The following is a 15,103-nucleotide window of genomic DNA, read 5'->3' as shown; positions in this document are numbered from 1 at the left end:
CGGGTTCCGCAGTCAAGTTCATCAAGGGCATCATGAGCTGGTTCGAGGTGCCAAACCGCATCATCACGGACAATGGTTCATAGTTCACCAGCAACCTCTTCAAAACATACTGTGCTAACCTTGGAACGCAGATATGCTACGCTTCGGTGGCGCACCCCCGAAGCAACGGCCAGGCCGAGCGAGCCAACACGGAGATCCTGAGGGGCCTCAAGACCAGGACGTTCAAGAAGAAGCTGGAGGCCTACGGCAGAGGTTGGTACGATGAGCTTCAGTCCGTGTTGTGGTCCATCCGCACAACAGCGACCAAGCCGACTGGAGAGACCCCGTTCTTCCTGGTCTACAGAGCCGAAGCGGTCCTCCCTCACGAGGTCAGACGTCGCTCCGCGCGGGTCCTGGCGTTCGATGAGGCGCAGCAGGACGCCATGCGGGGGATGGACCTCATGCTGGGGGAGGAACGTCGCCGAGAAGCCGCGCTACGAGCGGCGAGGTACCAACAAGCACTGTGGCGATATTACTGCCGCAACATCCGCCCCATAACTCTCGAGGTAGGAGACCTCGTGCTTAGGCGGGTTCTCTCCAGGGAGGGGCTGCCCAAGCTCTCTCCATGTAGGAGGGCCCATTCAAAGTTGTTCATGTTTCCAGGCCCGGCTCCGCGCGCTTGGAGACTCAGGAGGGGGGTGCCAGTCCAGAGCGCATGGAACATCCAGCACCTCCGGAGGTTCTACCCCTAAAAAGGCCCGGAGCCTGTGAAGAAGGCGAATGCCTGTGAAGACATCACGTTTTGGAAAAGGCCCGGAGCCTGTGAAGAAGACGAATGCCTGTGAAGCCATTGTGTTTTGGAAAAGGCCCGGAGCCTGTGAAGAAGGCGAATGCTTGTGAAGCCATCGCGTTTTGGAAAAGGCCCGGAGCCTGTGAAGAAGGCGAATGCCTATGAAGCTGTCGCGTTTCGGAAAAGGCCCAGAGCCTAGGAAGAAGGCGAATACCTGTGAAGTTGTCGCGTTTTGGAAAAGGCCCAGAACCTGTGAAGAAGGCGAATGCCTGTGAAGCTGTCGCGTTTTGGAAAAGGCCCGGAGCCTGTGAAGAAGGCCAATGCCTGTGAAGCTCGCCGCCCGTGACACTCTCACGTAATAATGAGTTGGGGCTGTACACGCCCTGGAGTCTCAGGAGCGCCGGCCTCAGGCCCTAGGGCTCCCTCCCATGCCCAGTGGCAGCACTTAGCTCCGCGCTGGTGAGAAGACGTCGAAGACTAGATTAGGTGCCGGACGCGGCTTTTCATTTGCTTTCCGCAGTTGGCTTGCTCCTTCTCATTTGAAGTTTTATTGAAGTTGTTGCCGTCTTTGGCTTGTGGTTCTTCGACTTTTCGCTCTCCCGCCTCGATTTCTCTTTTGCAAGGCCTCGCGAGGGAGGGGGACAGCCGAGCGCCCTCGCGAGTGTTCCTATCCTAGTCATTCAAAGGTTTCGCGACCTGGGTCCATTACAGGAGCACCCCTCCAGTCCGTGCCCCACGGGCACTGCGACACGAACACAGGGCCTGGGTCAGTCGCCCCCCATGGCTGAGGCCGGGAACTACCCAAGCGGGGGCACATAGCCGGAAGGCACGATAGCGGAAGCAAATGATGATTAACGGCAATAACCCAAACACGCCCCCGCGGGGCTCCACACTACTGTCTTTTTGCGTAGGAAAAAGGAAAAGAAAGAACAAATCAGGCGCAGCTCGCCTCACACCGGCCTGCAGGGAGGACTCGAGCCGCCCCCGGGGCTCAGGCAGACTCCCTCTCGCGCTTCACTGGGGCGCGACGGTGGGCAGGCACGCCACCACCTCCCAAGCAGATACGATGGCGTGGAGGCTGACCGCGGCCACCGCTGGAGGAGTCGCCGCTTGAAGAAGAACCGGAGAAGCTTGAGGAACCCTGAGTGCCGCCAGTCACCCGAGCGCTGTCCTCTCCATCGTCGTCGGAGCTGGGTTCCCGGCCGCGGTCGTCGTCCTCAGGGCAGCACCCCGCGCGGCGACCATCCTCCCCAAACACCCTCACATAGAGGGTGGCATCACCGTCAAACTTGAAGTGCAGGGTGCACCGACGCCTCAGGCCGCGCGCGCGGGAAAACGTCTGCCAACCGCGGGCCAAGGCCAGGCTCCCAGCTGCGGAGACCTCCAGTGAAGCCCATGAGGCCCGGCTGCAGCAGCCGTCAGCCTGGAGCCAGAGGCCGCCCGGGGCGCCGGCCGGGAGCTCGCCGAGGAGGAAGCGAGGAAGTGGAAGCCGGGTGCTAGTCGGCTCCGCCGACCACACAACAAACTCCGGCAGCACCTCTACAGCGCGAAAGCGCGGCTTAGGGGGACACGCGACCGAAGCGCACCCCCGGCTGCAGCAGTCCGACCGTCACCATGCTGGGAATCGTCTCCGCGGCCGCGGGGAGCTGCCGTGGAGACCACAGGATGCTTGCGAGGGCGCCCTCGGCCGCGCTTGGGCGGGGAAGAGGCAGGCTCTACCCGGCGAGCCTTCCCCTTCTCTGCGGCCGAGAACCTCCTCGACAGGGCCATGAAGAAGAAGGCGGAGCAAGGGAGAATGAACTGGAAGGGCGCGCACCAATCCGTACTTATAGCCGGCGAAGGCCAACCGTCGGCCCCCACTATCACAGGTAATCATGACCCGCTTTGCATGCATGGACTTGTCCAATCCGTGCAGTTGCTGAGGCGCCATGGGGAAGTGGAGACGCTCACGTCCAATCATCCGCCACGCGGCGCCCAAGACCGCAGGCTGTTAGGGCCCGCGGCGCTTCGCTCTTGCCCTTCCGCCTCCCTGCACACGGCCAAGTCCGTGCGCGCCTTGGGCCCGGGGGCTACTGTCGGTGTTCTGGGAACGGGGGTCCCCAGACTTGCCTGCCGTCGGCCTGCGGCGTGGCTTAAAAGGGGGCCCGGCATGGCCCATCTTCATCAACACAGACCCAAGACCCTCACGAGGGGCAAAGCCTCGCGGGGCGGACGACGCGGAGCTTCCTCAGGCACGACCTCATCAGGCTGGCTCGCGAGGAGGCAGAGAGATCAAGGCGGGGTACCTCACAAGGTGCCCGTGACGCAAGCCATGACGACCAAGGGTGCCAGGCGGGTGCCAGCCCGCGCAGTGTCCTCCTTTCCTCTTTGGTGCAAAGGGGGCAAGCGCAGCCACGGAGTACCGAGGCATCAGGCAAAGGCTGCCATTTCGGTGCAACGAGACCAGGACCAGGAAGACTGCAAGACGGAGGTCATCGTGGAGCCCAGGACGGCGTCACCACCAGAGCTTTGTGCAGGCGAAGACTACTTTTTTCAGGGTAGCGAGTACTAGCTGTCCCCCTTCAAATTAGCCCGCCATTGTTGGCTCCCTTCCCGCTCGATATTTGGGAAGAGGACCAGGGCCTCTATAAATAGGACCAGCCACCCACAGAAGAGGGGGGTTCGGAGGGGTTAAGAGGAGAGGTTCGATAGTAGGTTGAATCGGAGAAATACAATCAGAGAGAGAGAGAAGGGTGGCTGAACTCCTCCCATCAGTTCATTGCCCCAGCCAAGAACAGACCCTCGCGAGGCTGTTCTTCCTTGTATCATTCATCATCATCAGCCCAAGAGGCAATCCACCACGCCACAAACTGGAGTAGGGTATTACACCACAACGGCGGCCCGAACCAGTATAAACCCTGTGTCTCTTGTGTTGTTCTTTCCATAGCTTAGATCTTAGCGAGGCGGAGGGGTGCAGGTAGGTAGGAAGCGAAATCTCCGCGTGCACCCCAGTGTTCGAACCTCAAGGGTCTGCTGGAACCCGAAATCCGACACATTGCCAATTACATAATGAAAACAAAACAAATAGAGGATGAAGAGAATACTAACGAAAGCGAAGAGACTTCCCAATACCCTTCTATTATTTCTTATGATGAATCAGGTAACGAGGAGGTGCCTCCTATTCAACCAATCTCATTAATAAGGAGCTCCAAAAAGAGGATTGAACCCACACATGATGTGGTGAATAAGAAGAAAAGAAAAAGGAAGAGAGGTAAAAAGATATCTCTCCCAAATAATGCTGCTCATGTTACTATTATGCCTCATGAAAATATAATTGTGGAAGATAATGATACTTCTTATGATCTTGAAAATCTTTTTGGCACTTGCTTGGAAGAATATGATAATTGCTATACTATTGGTGCTATCCATCCTATTAATGATGAGAGTGATTATGCTTATGATATGAAAAGGCCCAAGCTTGGGGATGCTATGTTTGATGAAGATGATGTTTTTGAGAATATATTTGCTGCAATTAATGTTTGTCCCAATCTTGGGGAAGCTATGTTTAATGACGATATTTTTAGTCTCCCAAGTTTTGACATGCAAATTTATAATGATGATAGCATGCCTCCTACCTATGATGATTATTGTGATGATACTTATGCTATAAAAAGTAGTGATTATATTTATAAAACTTGTCATGATTATGATTACCCTTTTTTCTTAACATTACTCTTTTAATGTGGAAACAAATTATAGTATTTGAGTCTCTTATGATACTCCCACTATTCCGAATGAGAAGAATCTTGCTTATGTGGAGAGTAATAAAAATTCTATGCTTGTAGATCATGAAAAGAATGCTTTAGGTGCTGGTTATATTGTTTAATTCATTCATGATGCTACGGATAATTATTACGAGGGAGGAATATATGCTTGTATGAATTGCAATAGTTTCAAGTTTCCTCTCTATGTGCTTAAAGTTTTAAAGTTATGTTTGTTTTGCCTTCCTATGCTAGTTGATTATTGTACCCATAAGTTGTTTGCTCACAAAATCCGTATGCATAGGAAGTGGGTTAGATTTAAATGTGTTAGTCATAATCTTCATGATGCTCTCATTATGTTCCAATTCTTATCCTTTATGTGAGCATCATTGAAATCATCGTGCCTAGCTAGGGGCGTTAAACGATAGCGCTTGTTGGGAGGCAACCCAATTTTATTTTTGTTCCCTGCTTTTTGTTCCTGTTTAGTAATAAATAATTCATCTAGACTCTGTTTAGATGTGGTTTTATGTGTTTAATTAGTGTTTGTGCCAAGTAGAACCGTTGGGAAGACTTGGGGAAAGTCTTGTTGATCTTGCTGTAAAAACAGAAACTTTAGCGCTCACGAGAATTGCTGCCATATTTTACTGGAGAGTGCTATTTAGTTATTATTTTTGAAGATGATTAATAGACAAATTACTCACGTCCAGAAATTTATTTTAGAATTTTTTGGGTTCCAGAAGTTTGCGTTAGCTACAGATTACTACAGACTGTTCTATTTTTGACAGATTCTGTTTTTCGTGTGTTGTTTGCTTATTTTGATGAATCTATGGTTAGTAAAATAGTTTATAAACCATAGAGAAGTTGGAATACAGTAGGTTAACACAAATATAAATAAATAATGAGTTCATTACAGTACCTTAAAGTGGTGTTTTGTTTTCTTTCGCTAACGGAGCGTACGAGTTTTCTGTTAAGTTTTGTGTTGTGAAGTTTTCAAGTTTTGGGTAAAGATTTGATGGATTATGGAATAAGGAGTGGCAAGAGCCTAAGCTTGGGGATTACCAAGTCACCCCAAGGTAATATTCAAGGACAACCAAGAGCCTAAGCTTGGGGATGCCCCGAAAGGCATCCTCTCTTTTATCTTCGTTCATCGGTAACTTTACTTGGAGCTATATTTTTTATTCGCCACATGATATGTGTTTTGCTTGGAGCGTCAATTTATTTTATTTTGTTTTGCTTGCTGTTTGAATAAAATACCAAGATCTGAAATTATTAATTATTAAATGTTGGAGAGTCTTCACATAGTTGCATAATTATTCGACTACTCATTGATCTTCACTTATATCTTTCGGAGTAGTTTGTTGTTTGCTCTAGTACTTCACTTATATATTTTTAGAGCACGGTGGTGGTTTTATTTTGAAGAAATAATTGATCTCTCATGCTTCACTTATATTACTTTGAGAGTCTTCGGAACAACATGGTAGTTTTCTTTGGTTATGAAACTAGTCCTAATATGATGGGCATCCAAGAGGGATATAATAAAAACTTTCATAGAGTGCATTGAATACTATGAGAAGTTTGAAGTTTGAAGTTTGATGCTTGATGATTATTTTGAGATATGGAGGTAATATTATCAAAGTCGTGCTAGTTGAGTAGTTGTGAATTTGAGGAATACTTGTGTTGAAGTTTGCAAGTGCCGTAGCATGCATGTATGGTAAACGTTGTGTAACAAATTTGAAACATGAGGTGTTTTTTTATTGTCTTCCTTATGAGTGGCGGTCGGGGACGAGCGATGGTCTTTTCCTACCAATCTACCCCCCTAGGAGCATGCGCGTAGTGCCGAGGTTTTTGATGACTTGTAGATTTTTGCAATAAGTATGTGAGTTATTTATGACTAATTTTGAGTCCATGGATTATACGCACTCTCACCCTTCCATCATTGCTAGCCTCTTCGTACCGTGCATTGCCCTTTCTCACATTGAGAGTTGGTGCAAACTTCGCCGGTGCATCCAAACCCCGTGATACGATACGCTCTATCACACATAAATCTCCTTATTTCTTCCTCAAAACATCCACCATACCTACCTATTATGGCATTTCCATAGCCATTCCGAGATATATTGCCATGCAACTTTCCACCATTCCGTTTATCATGACACATTCATCATTGTCATATTGCTTAGCATGATCATGTAGTTGACATCATATTTGTGGCAAAGCCACTGTTCATAATTTTTCATACATGTCACACTTGATTCATCGCAATCCCGGTACACCGCCGGAGGTATTCATTTAGAGTCATATTTTGTTCTAGTATCGAGTTGTAAATAAATAGAAGTGTGATGATCATCATTTTCTAGAGCATTGTCCCAACTGAGGAATAAAAAAAGAGAAGAGAGAAAGGCCATAAAAATGAGAAGCCCCAAAAAAGAGAAAGGCCATAAAAAAATAGAAGGCCCAAAAAAAGGAGAGAAAAAGAGAGAATGGACAATGCTACTATCCTTTGTGACACTTGTGCTTCAAAGTAGCACCATAATCCTCATGATAGAGAGTCTCTTGTTTTGTCACTTTCATATACTAGTGGGAATTTTTCATTATAGACATTGGCTTGTATATTCCAACAATGGGCCTCCTCAAGTGCCCTAGGTCTTTGTGAGCAAGCAAGTTGGATGCACACCCACTTAGTTTCTTTTGTTGAGCTTTCATACATTTATAGCTCTAGTGCATCCGTTGCATGGCAATCCCTACTCCTTGCATTAACATCAATCGGTGGGCATCTCCATAGCCCATTGATTAGCCTCGTTGATGTGAGACTTTCTCCCTTTTTGTCTTCTCCACATAACCCCCTCATCATATTCTATTCCACCCATAGTGCTATGTCCATGGCTCGCGCTCATATATTGCGTGCAAGTTTATAGGTTTGAGATTGCTAAGGTACGAAACAATTGCTTGGCTTGTCATCAGGGTTGTGCATGATGAGAGCATTCTTGTGTGACGAAAATGGAGCATGACTAAACTATATGATTTTGTAGGGATGAACTTTCTTTGGCCATGTTATTTTGAGAAGACATAATTGCTTAGTTACTATGCTTGAAGTATTATTATTATTATGTCAATATGAACTTTTATCTTGAATCTTATGGATCTGAATATTCTTGCTACAATAAAGAGAAATACATGATGAATATGTTAGGTAGCGTTCCACATAAAAAATTCTGTTTTTATCATTTACCTACTCGAGGACGAGCAGGAATTAAGCTTGGGGATGCTGATACGTCTCCAACGTATCTATAATTTTTGATTGTTCCATGCTATTATATTATCAACCTTGGATGTTTTATATGCATTTATATGCTATTTCATATGATTTTTGGGACTAACCTATTAACCCAGAGCCCAGTGCCAGTTTCTGTTTTTCCCTTGTTTTCGAGTATCGCAGAAAAGGAAAATCAAACGGAGTCCAATTGACCTGAAACTTCATGGAACTTATTTTTGGACCAGAAGAAGCCCATGGAGTATTGGAGTTAGACCAGGAGAGTCTTGGGCTGCCCACGAGGGTGGGCGGCACACCCACCCTCCTGTGTGCATCCCCCTACCTCGTGGACAGCCCGGAGGTCCACCGACGTACTTCTTCCTCCCATATATACCCATATACCCTAAAAACTTCGGGGAGCACAATAGATCGGGAGTTCCGCCGCCAGAAGACTCGTAGCCACCGAAAGCCAATCTAGACCCGTTCCGGCACCCTGCCGGAGGGGGAATCCCTCTTCGGTGGCCATCTTCATCATCCCGGTGCTCTCCATGACGAGGAGGGAGTAGTTCTCCCTTGGGGCTGAGGGTATGTACCAGTAGCTATGTGTTTGATCTCTCTCTCTCTCTCTCTCTCTCTCGTGTTCTTGAGATGGTACGATCTTGATGTATCACGAGCTTTGCTATTATAGTTGGATCTTATGATGTTTTCTCCCCCCTCTACTCTCTTGTAATGGATTGAGTTTCCCCTTTGAAGTTATGTTATCGGATTGAGTCTTTAAAGATTTGAGAACACTTGATGTATGTCTTGCCGTGCGTATCTATGGTGACAATGGGGTACCACGTGATTCACTTGATGTATGTTTTGGTGATCAACTTGCGGGTTCCACCCATGAACCTATGCATAGGGGTTGGCACACGTTTTCATCGTGATTCTCCGGTAGAAACTTTGGGGCACTCTTTGGTGTTCTATGTGTTTGATTGAATAGATGAATCTGAGATTGTGTGATGCATATCGTACAATCATACCCACGGATACTTGAGGTGACATTGGAGTATCTAGGTGACATTAGGGTTTTGGTTGATTTGTGTCTTAAGGTGTTATTCTAGTACGAACTCTAGGGCTGTTTGTGACACTTATAGGAATAGCCCAACGGATTGATTGGAAAGAATAACTTTGAGGTGGTTTCGTACCCTACCATAATCTCTTCGTTCGTTCTCCGCTATTAGTGACTTTGGAGTGACTCTTTGTTGCATATTGAGGGATAGTTATGTGATCCAATTGTGTTATTATTGTCGAGAGGACTTACACTAGTGAAAGTATGAACCCTAGGCCTTGTTTCAATACATTGCAATACCGTTTACGCTCACTTTTATCATTCATTACCTTGCTGTTTTTATATTTTCAGATTACAAAAACTATTATCTACTACCCATATACCACTTGTATCACCATCTCTTCGCAGAACTAGTGCACCTATACAATTTACCATTGTATTGGGTGTGTTGGGGACACAAGAGACTCTTTGTTATTTGGTTGCAGGGTTGCTTGAGAGAGACCATCTTCATCCTACGCCTCCTATGGATTGATAAACCTTAGGTCATCTACCTGAGGGAAATTTGCTACTGTCCTATAAACCTCTACACTTGGAGGCCCAACAACGTCTACAAGAAGAAGGTTGTGTAGTAGACATCAAGCAACCTTGATCAAGTTTTGCAGAGATGTGAAGAAACTAATCTTGTCTTGAATTGGGAAAAGTGCCACTTTATGGTTAATGAAGGTATTGTCTTGGGGCATAAAGTTTATGAAAGAGGTATTGAAGTTGATAAAGCCAATGTTTATGCTATTGAAAAGATGTCATGCCCGAAGGACATCAAAGGTATAAGAAGTTTCCTTGGTCACGCCGGATTTTATAGGAGGTTCATTAAGGAATTCTCAAAAATTTCTCGGCCTCTGACTAATTTATTACAGAAGGATATACCATTTGTCTTTGAGATGATTGTGTAGAAGCATTTGAAATACTTAAGAAAGCATTAATCTCTGTACCTATTGTTCAGCCACCTGATTGGAATTTACCATTTGAAATTATGTGTGATGCTAGTGATTATGTTGTAGGTGCTGTTCTAGGGCAAAGAGTTGATAAGAAATTCAACGTTATTCAATATGCTAGTAAAACCATAGACAATGCTCGAAGAAATTATGCTACTACTGAAAAAGAATTCTTAGCAGTTGTATTTGCTTGTGATAAGTTCAGACCTTATATTGTTGATTCTAAACTAACTATTCACACTGATCATGCTGCTATTAAATATCTTATGGAAAAGAAAGATGCTAAACCTAGACTTATTAGATGGGTTCCCTTGCTACAAGAATTTGACTTACATATTGTTGATAGAAAGGGAGCTGAGAACCCCGTTGCAGACAACTTGTCTAGGTTAGAAAATGTGCTTGATGACCCACTACCTATTGGTGATAGCTTTCCTGATGAGCAATTAAATGTCATAAATGCTTCTCATACTGCTCCATGGTATGTCGATTATGCTAATTACATTGTTGCCAAATTCATACCACCTAATTTCACATACCAGCAAAAGAAAAACTTCTTCTATTATTTGAGGCATTACTTTTGGGATGACCCACATCTTTATAAAGGAGTAGATGGTGTTATTAGACGTTGTGTACCCGAGCATGAACCGGAACAGATCCTACGCAAGTGTCACTCCGAAGCTTATGGAGGACACCATGCTGGAGATAGAACTGCACATAAGGTATTGCAATCTGGTTTTTATTGGCCTACTCTCTTCAAGGATGCCTGTAAGTTTGTCTTATCTTGTGATGAATGTCAAAGAATTGGTAATATTGGTAGACGTTAAGAAATGCCTATGCACTATTCACTCGTTATTGAACCATTTGATGTTTGGGGCTTTGACTATATGGGACCTTTTCCTGCCTCTAATGGTTATACACATATTTTAGTTGCTGTTGATTACGCTACTAAGTGGGTAGAAGCTATTCCAACTAGTAGTGCTAATCATAACACTTCTATTAAAACGCTTAAAGAAGTTATTTTTCCAAGATTTTGAGTCCCTAGATATTTAATGACTGATGGTGGTTCACATTTTATTCATGGTGCTTTCCGTAAAATGCTTGCTAAGTATGATGTTAATCATAGAATTGCATCCCCTTATCACCCTCAGTCTAGTGGTCAAGTAGAATTGAGTAATAGAGAGCTCAAATTAATTTTGCAAAAGACTATTAATAGGTCTAGAAAGAATTGGTCCAAGAAACTTGATGATGCATTATGGGCCTATAGAACTGCATATAAAAATCCTATGGGTATGTCTCCGTATAAAATGGTTTATGGAAAAAGCATGTCACATACCTCTCGAACTAGAACACAAGGCATATTGGGCTATTAAAGAGCTCAATTATGATTTTGAACTTGCCGGTGAGGAGTGGTTATTTGATATTAGCTCACTCGATGAATGGAGAACCCAAACCTACGAAAATGCCAAGTTGTTTAAATAAAAAGTTAAAAGATGGCATGACAAAAGGATACAAAAGCGTGAGTTTAATGTAGGTGCTTATGTATTGCTATACAACTCTCATTTAAGATTTTTTGCAGGAAAACTTCTCTCTAAATGGGAAGGCCCTTACGTTATCGAGGAGGTCTATCATTCTGGTGCCATAAAAATCAACAACTTCGAAGGCACAAATCCGAAGGTGGTGAGCGGTCAAAGAATCAAACATTATATCTCAGGTAATCCCATTAATGTTGAAACCAATGTTATTGAAACCGTAACCCCAGATGAATACATAAGGGACACTTTCCGGAACATTTCAGACTCTAAAAAGGAATAGGTATGTGGTACGGTAAGTAAACCGACTCCAAAACAGTTTTTAAGGCAATATTTCTCCGTTTTGGAATATTTAGAAAAATAGAAAAATAAGAAGCAGCCCGGGAAGGACACGAGGGTGGAGGGCGCGCCCTACCCTCCTGGGCGCACCCCCCTACCTCGTGGGCACCTCGTGCGCTTTCCGGACTCCATTTTCTTACACGATACGTATTTTGGTTGGTAAAAAATAATTATATAATCTCTCGGGGGTTTTGACTCCTGTAACACGCAAATATTCTCTGTTTCTGTTTCGAGGTGTCCTCCTGCAGATTAGAGCAACATGTTGTCCCAGGATTCAGAAGGAGAATGCTATGTGGCTGATTACCTTGCAGATCCTAAGGTCTATGGGGATGTGGAGCATTGTGGTTGGACTACGGAAGAAGAAGAGGACTATGAACCCAAGGGAAGGGAGGAGAGGAGCTTAGAAGAAGACGAAGTCCCATTACCTCAACCTGGGGACATGCATGTGGAGTTCAAAAAGTCAAGCCTCCCGGATAGAGTAAAGAAACCTAAGATTGAGTTTATCCCTTTTCGCCTCTTGCAGGAAAACAAGCAGGAACTATGCAAAAAGATACTGAGCCTGGAGCAGGAGATCGATGACCTAAGGCAGCAAAACTCTGTCCTCAAGCGTAAATTAAGGAAGAAACATACGCCATCAACAAAACCATCACCTTCTCCACCAACAAAGAAGAATTGAGCATCGGGTATGGGCACTCCCCCTGGCAACTGCCAAGCTTGGGGGAGTGCCCCGGTATCGTATCACCATCACTTTTATCTGTACTATTTTTCTTAGTTCGATCCTTTTGGTAATATCTTGATCTAGTAGAATAAAGTTTATGTCATCATCTAGTTTTGAGTTTTGCTTTATGATCCCTCTATATATAATAAAGATTAGTGTTGAGTCAAGGGCTTGATTATTTTGCCATGATCCTAAGTGAATAAAATAAAAGAGAAATAAATAAAAAAGGAAACAAAGAGATCATATGGAGAGTAATGAGCTCACATAGAAAAAGTATGATGAATAAAAGTTGTTGAGAGTTGACAAACATAGTTTTGGTCATCATTGCAATTAATAGGAAGTAATAAAGAAATAGAGGTCTTCACATATACATATACTATCTTGGACATCTTTTATGATTGTGAGCACTCATTAAAATATGACATGCTATAGAGTTGATGTTGGACAAGGAAGACAACGTAATGGGTTATGTTTTCTTATATTTGAGATAAATTATATTGTAATGGATCATCCAACATGTGTCGGATTTCGGGTTCCGGCAGACCCTTGAGGTTCGAACACTGGGGTGCGCGCGGAGATTTCGCCTTCTACCTACCTGCACCCCTCCGCCTCGCTAAGATCTAAGCTATGGAAAGAACATCACGAGAGACACAGGGTTTATACTGGTTCGGGCCACCGTTGTGGTGTAATACCCTACTCCAGTGTGTGGTGTGGTGGATTGCCTCTTGGGCTAATGATGATGAGCAATACAAGGAAGAACAGCCTCGCGAGGGTCTGTTCTTGGCTGGGGCGACGAACTGCTAGGAGGAGTTCAGTCACCCTTCTCTCTCTCTCTCCTCGATTGTGATCTGATCTCGGTCCCCCTCTTCTGTGGGTGGCTAGTCCTATTTATAGGCAAAGGCCCTGGGCCTCTTCCCAAATATTGAGCGGGAAGGGCGCCAACAATTGGCCATTTTGGAGGGGAACATCTGGTACACTTATCCTGACTAAAGTTGGTCCTCGCCTACCAAAGGCTCTGGTGGTGACGCTGGCTTGGGCTCCACAATGACTTCTTCCCTGCCGTTGGACTGGTCTTGGTCTCGTTGCACCGAAATGGGTGCCTTTGCTTGATGCTCTCGCCTACGCTTGCTCCCTTTGCACCAAAGAGGAAAGAAGGACATAGCACGGGCTGGTGGCCGCCTGGCACCCTTGGTTGTCATGGCTTGCGTCACGGGCACATCGTGAGGTGCCCTGCCTTGATCTCTCCGCCTCCTTGCAAGCCAGCCTGATGAGGCCGTGCCTGAGAAAGCTCTGTGTCGTCCGCCCCGCGAGGCTTGACCCCTCGCGAGGGTCTTGGGTCTGTGTTGATGAAGATGGGTCGTGCTGGGCCCCTCCTCGAGCCACGCCGCAGGCCGCAGGCAGGCAAGTCTGGGGACCCCCGTTCCCAGAACGCCGACAGTAGCCCCTGGGCCCAAGGCGCGCCCAGACTTGGCCATGCAGGGAGGCAAAAGGGCAAGTGCGAAGCCCCGCGGGCCCTAACAGCCTGCGGCCTTGGGCGCCGCGTGGCGGTTGATTGGACATGGGCGTCTCCACTTCCCCATGGCGCCTCGGCAACTGCACGGATTGGACAAGTCCCTGCATGCAAAGCGGGTCATGATTACCTGTGATCGTGGGGACCGACGGTTGGCCCTCGCCGGTTATAAGTACGGATCGGCGCGCGCCCTTCCAGTTCATTCCCCCTTGCTTCTCCTTCTTCTTCATGGCCCCGTCGAGGAGGTTCTCGGCTGCAGAGAAGGGGAAGGCTCGCCAGGTTGAGCCTGCCTCTCCCCCGCCCAAGCGCGGCCGAGGGCGCCCTCGCAAACATCCTGTGGCCACCACGGCAGCTCCCCGCGGCCGTGGAGACGATTTCCAGAACGGTGACGGGCGGACTGCTGCGGCCGAGGGGTGCGCTTCGGTTGCGCGTCCCCGTAGGCCGCGCTTTCGCGCTGCAGAGGTGATGCCAGAGTTCGTTGTGTGGTCGGCGGAGCCGACTAGCACCCGGCTTCAACTTCCTCGCTTCCTCCTCGGCGAGCTCCCGGCCGGCGCCCCGGGTGGCCTCTAGCTTCAGGCAGACGGCTGCTGCAGCCGGGCCTCATGGGCTTCACTGGAGGTCTCCGCAGCTGGGAGCCTGGCCTTCACCCACGGTTGGCAGACGTTTGCCCGCGCGCGTGGCCTGAGCCGTCGGTGCACCCTGCACTTCAAGTTTGACGGCGATGCCACCCTCTATGTGAGGGTGTTTGGGGAAGATGGTCGCCGCGCAGGGTGCTGTCCTGAGGACGACGACCGTGGCCGAGAACCCAGCCCTGGCGATGATGGAGAGTCCAGCGCTCGCATGATTGGCGGTTCTCAGGGTTCCCCAAGCTTCACCAGTTCTTCTTCAGGCGGCGATCTTCTAGCGATGACCACAGTCAGCCCCACGCCGTTGTACCTGCTTGGGAGGTGGTAGCGTGTCTGCCCGCCGTCGCATTTTGGTGAAGCGCGAGAGGGAGTCTGCCTGAGCCCCGGAGGCAGCTCGAGCCTTCCCTGCAGGCCGGTGTGAGGCAAGCTGCGCCTGATTTGTTCTTTCTTTTCCTTTTTCCTGCGTAAAAAGACAGTAGCATGGAGCCCCGCGGGGGCGTGTTTGGGTTATTGCTGTTAATCATCGCTTTGCTTCCGTTATCGTGGCTTCCAGCTACGTGCCCGCGCGTGGATAGT

This window comes from Triticum dicoccoides, chromosome 3A (assembly GCF_002162155.2).
Source record: "Triticum dicoccoides isolate Atlit2015 ecotype Zavitan chromosome 3A, WEW_v2.0, whole genome shotgun sequence".
Classification (NCBI taxonomy): domain Eukaryota; kingdom Viridiplantae; phylum Streptophyta; class Magnoliopsida; order Poales; family Poaceae; genus Triticum; species Triticum dicoccoides.
This window is presented reverse-complemented; position numbering follows the sequence as displayed.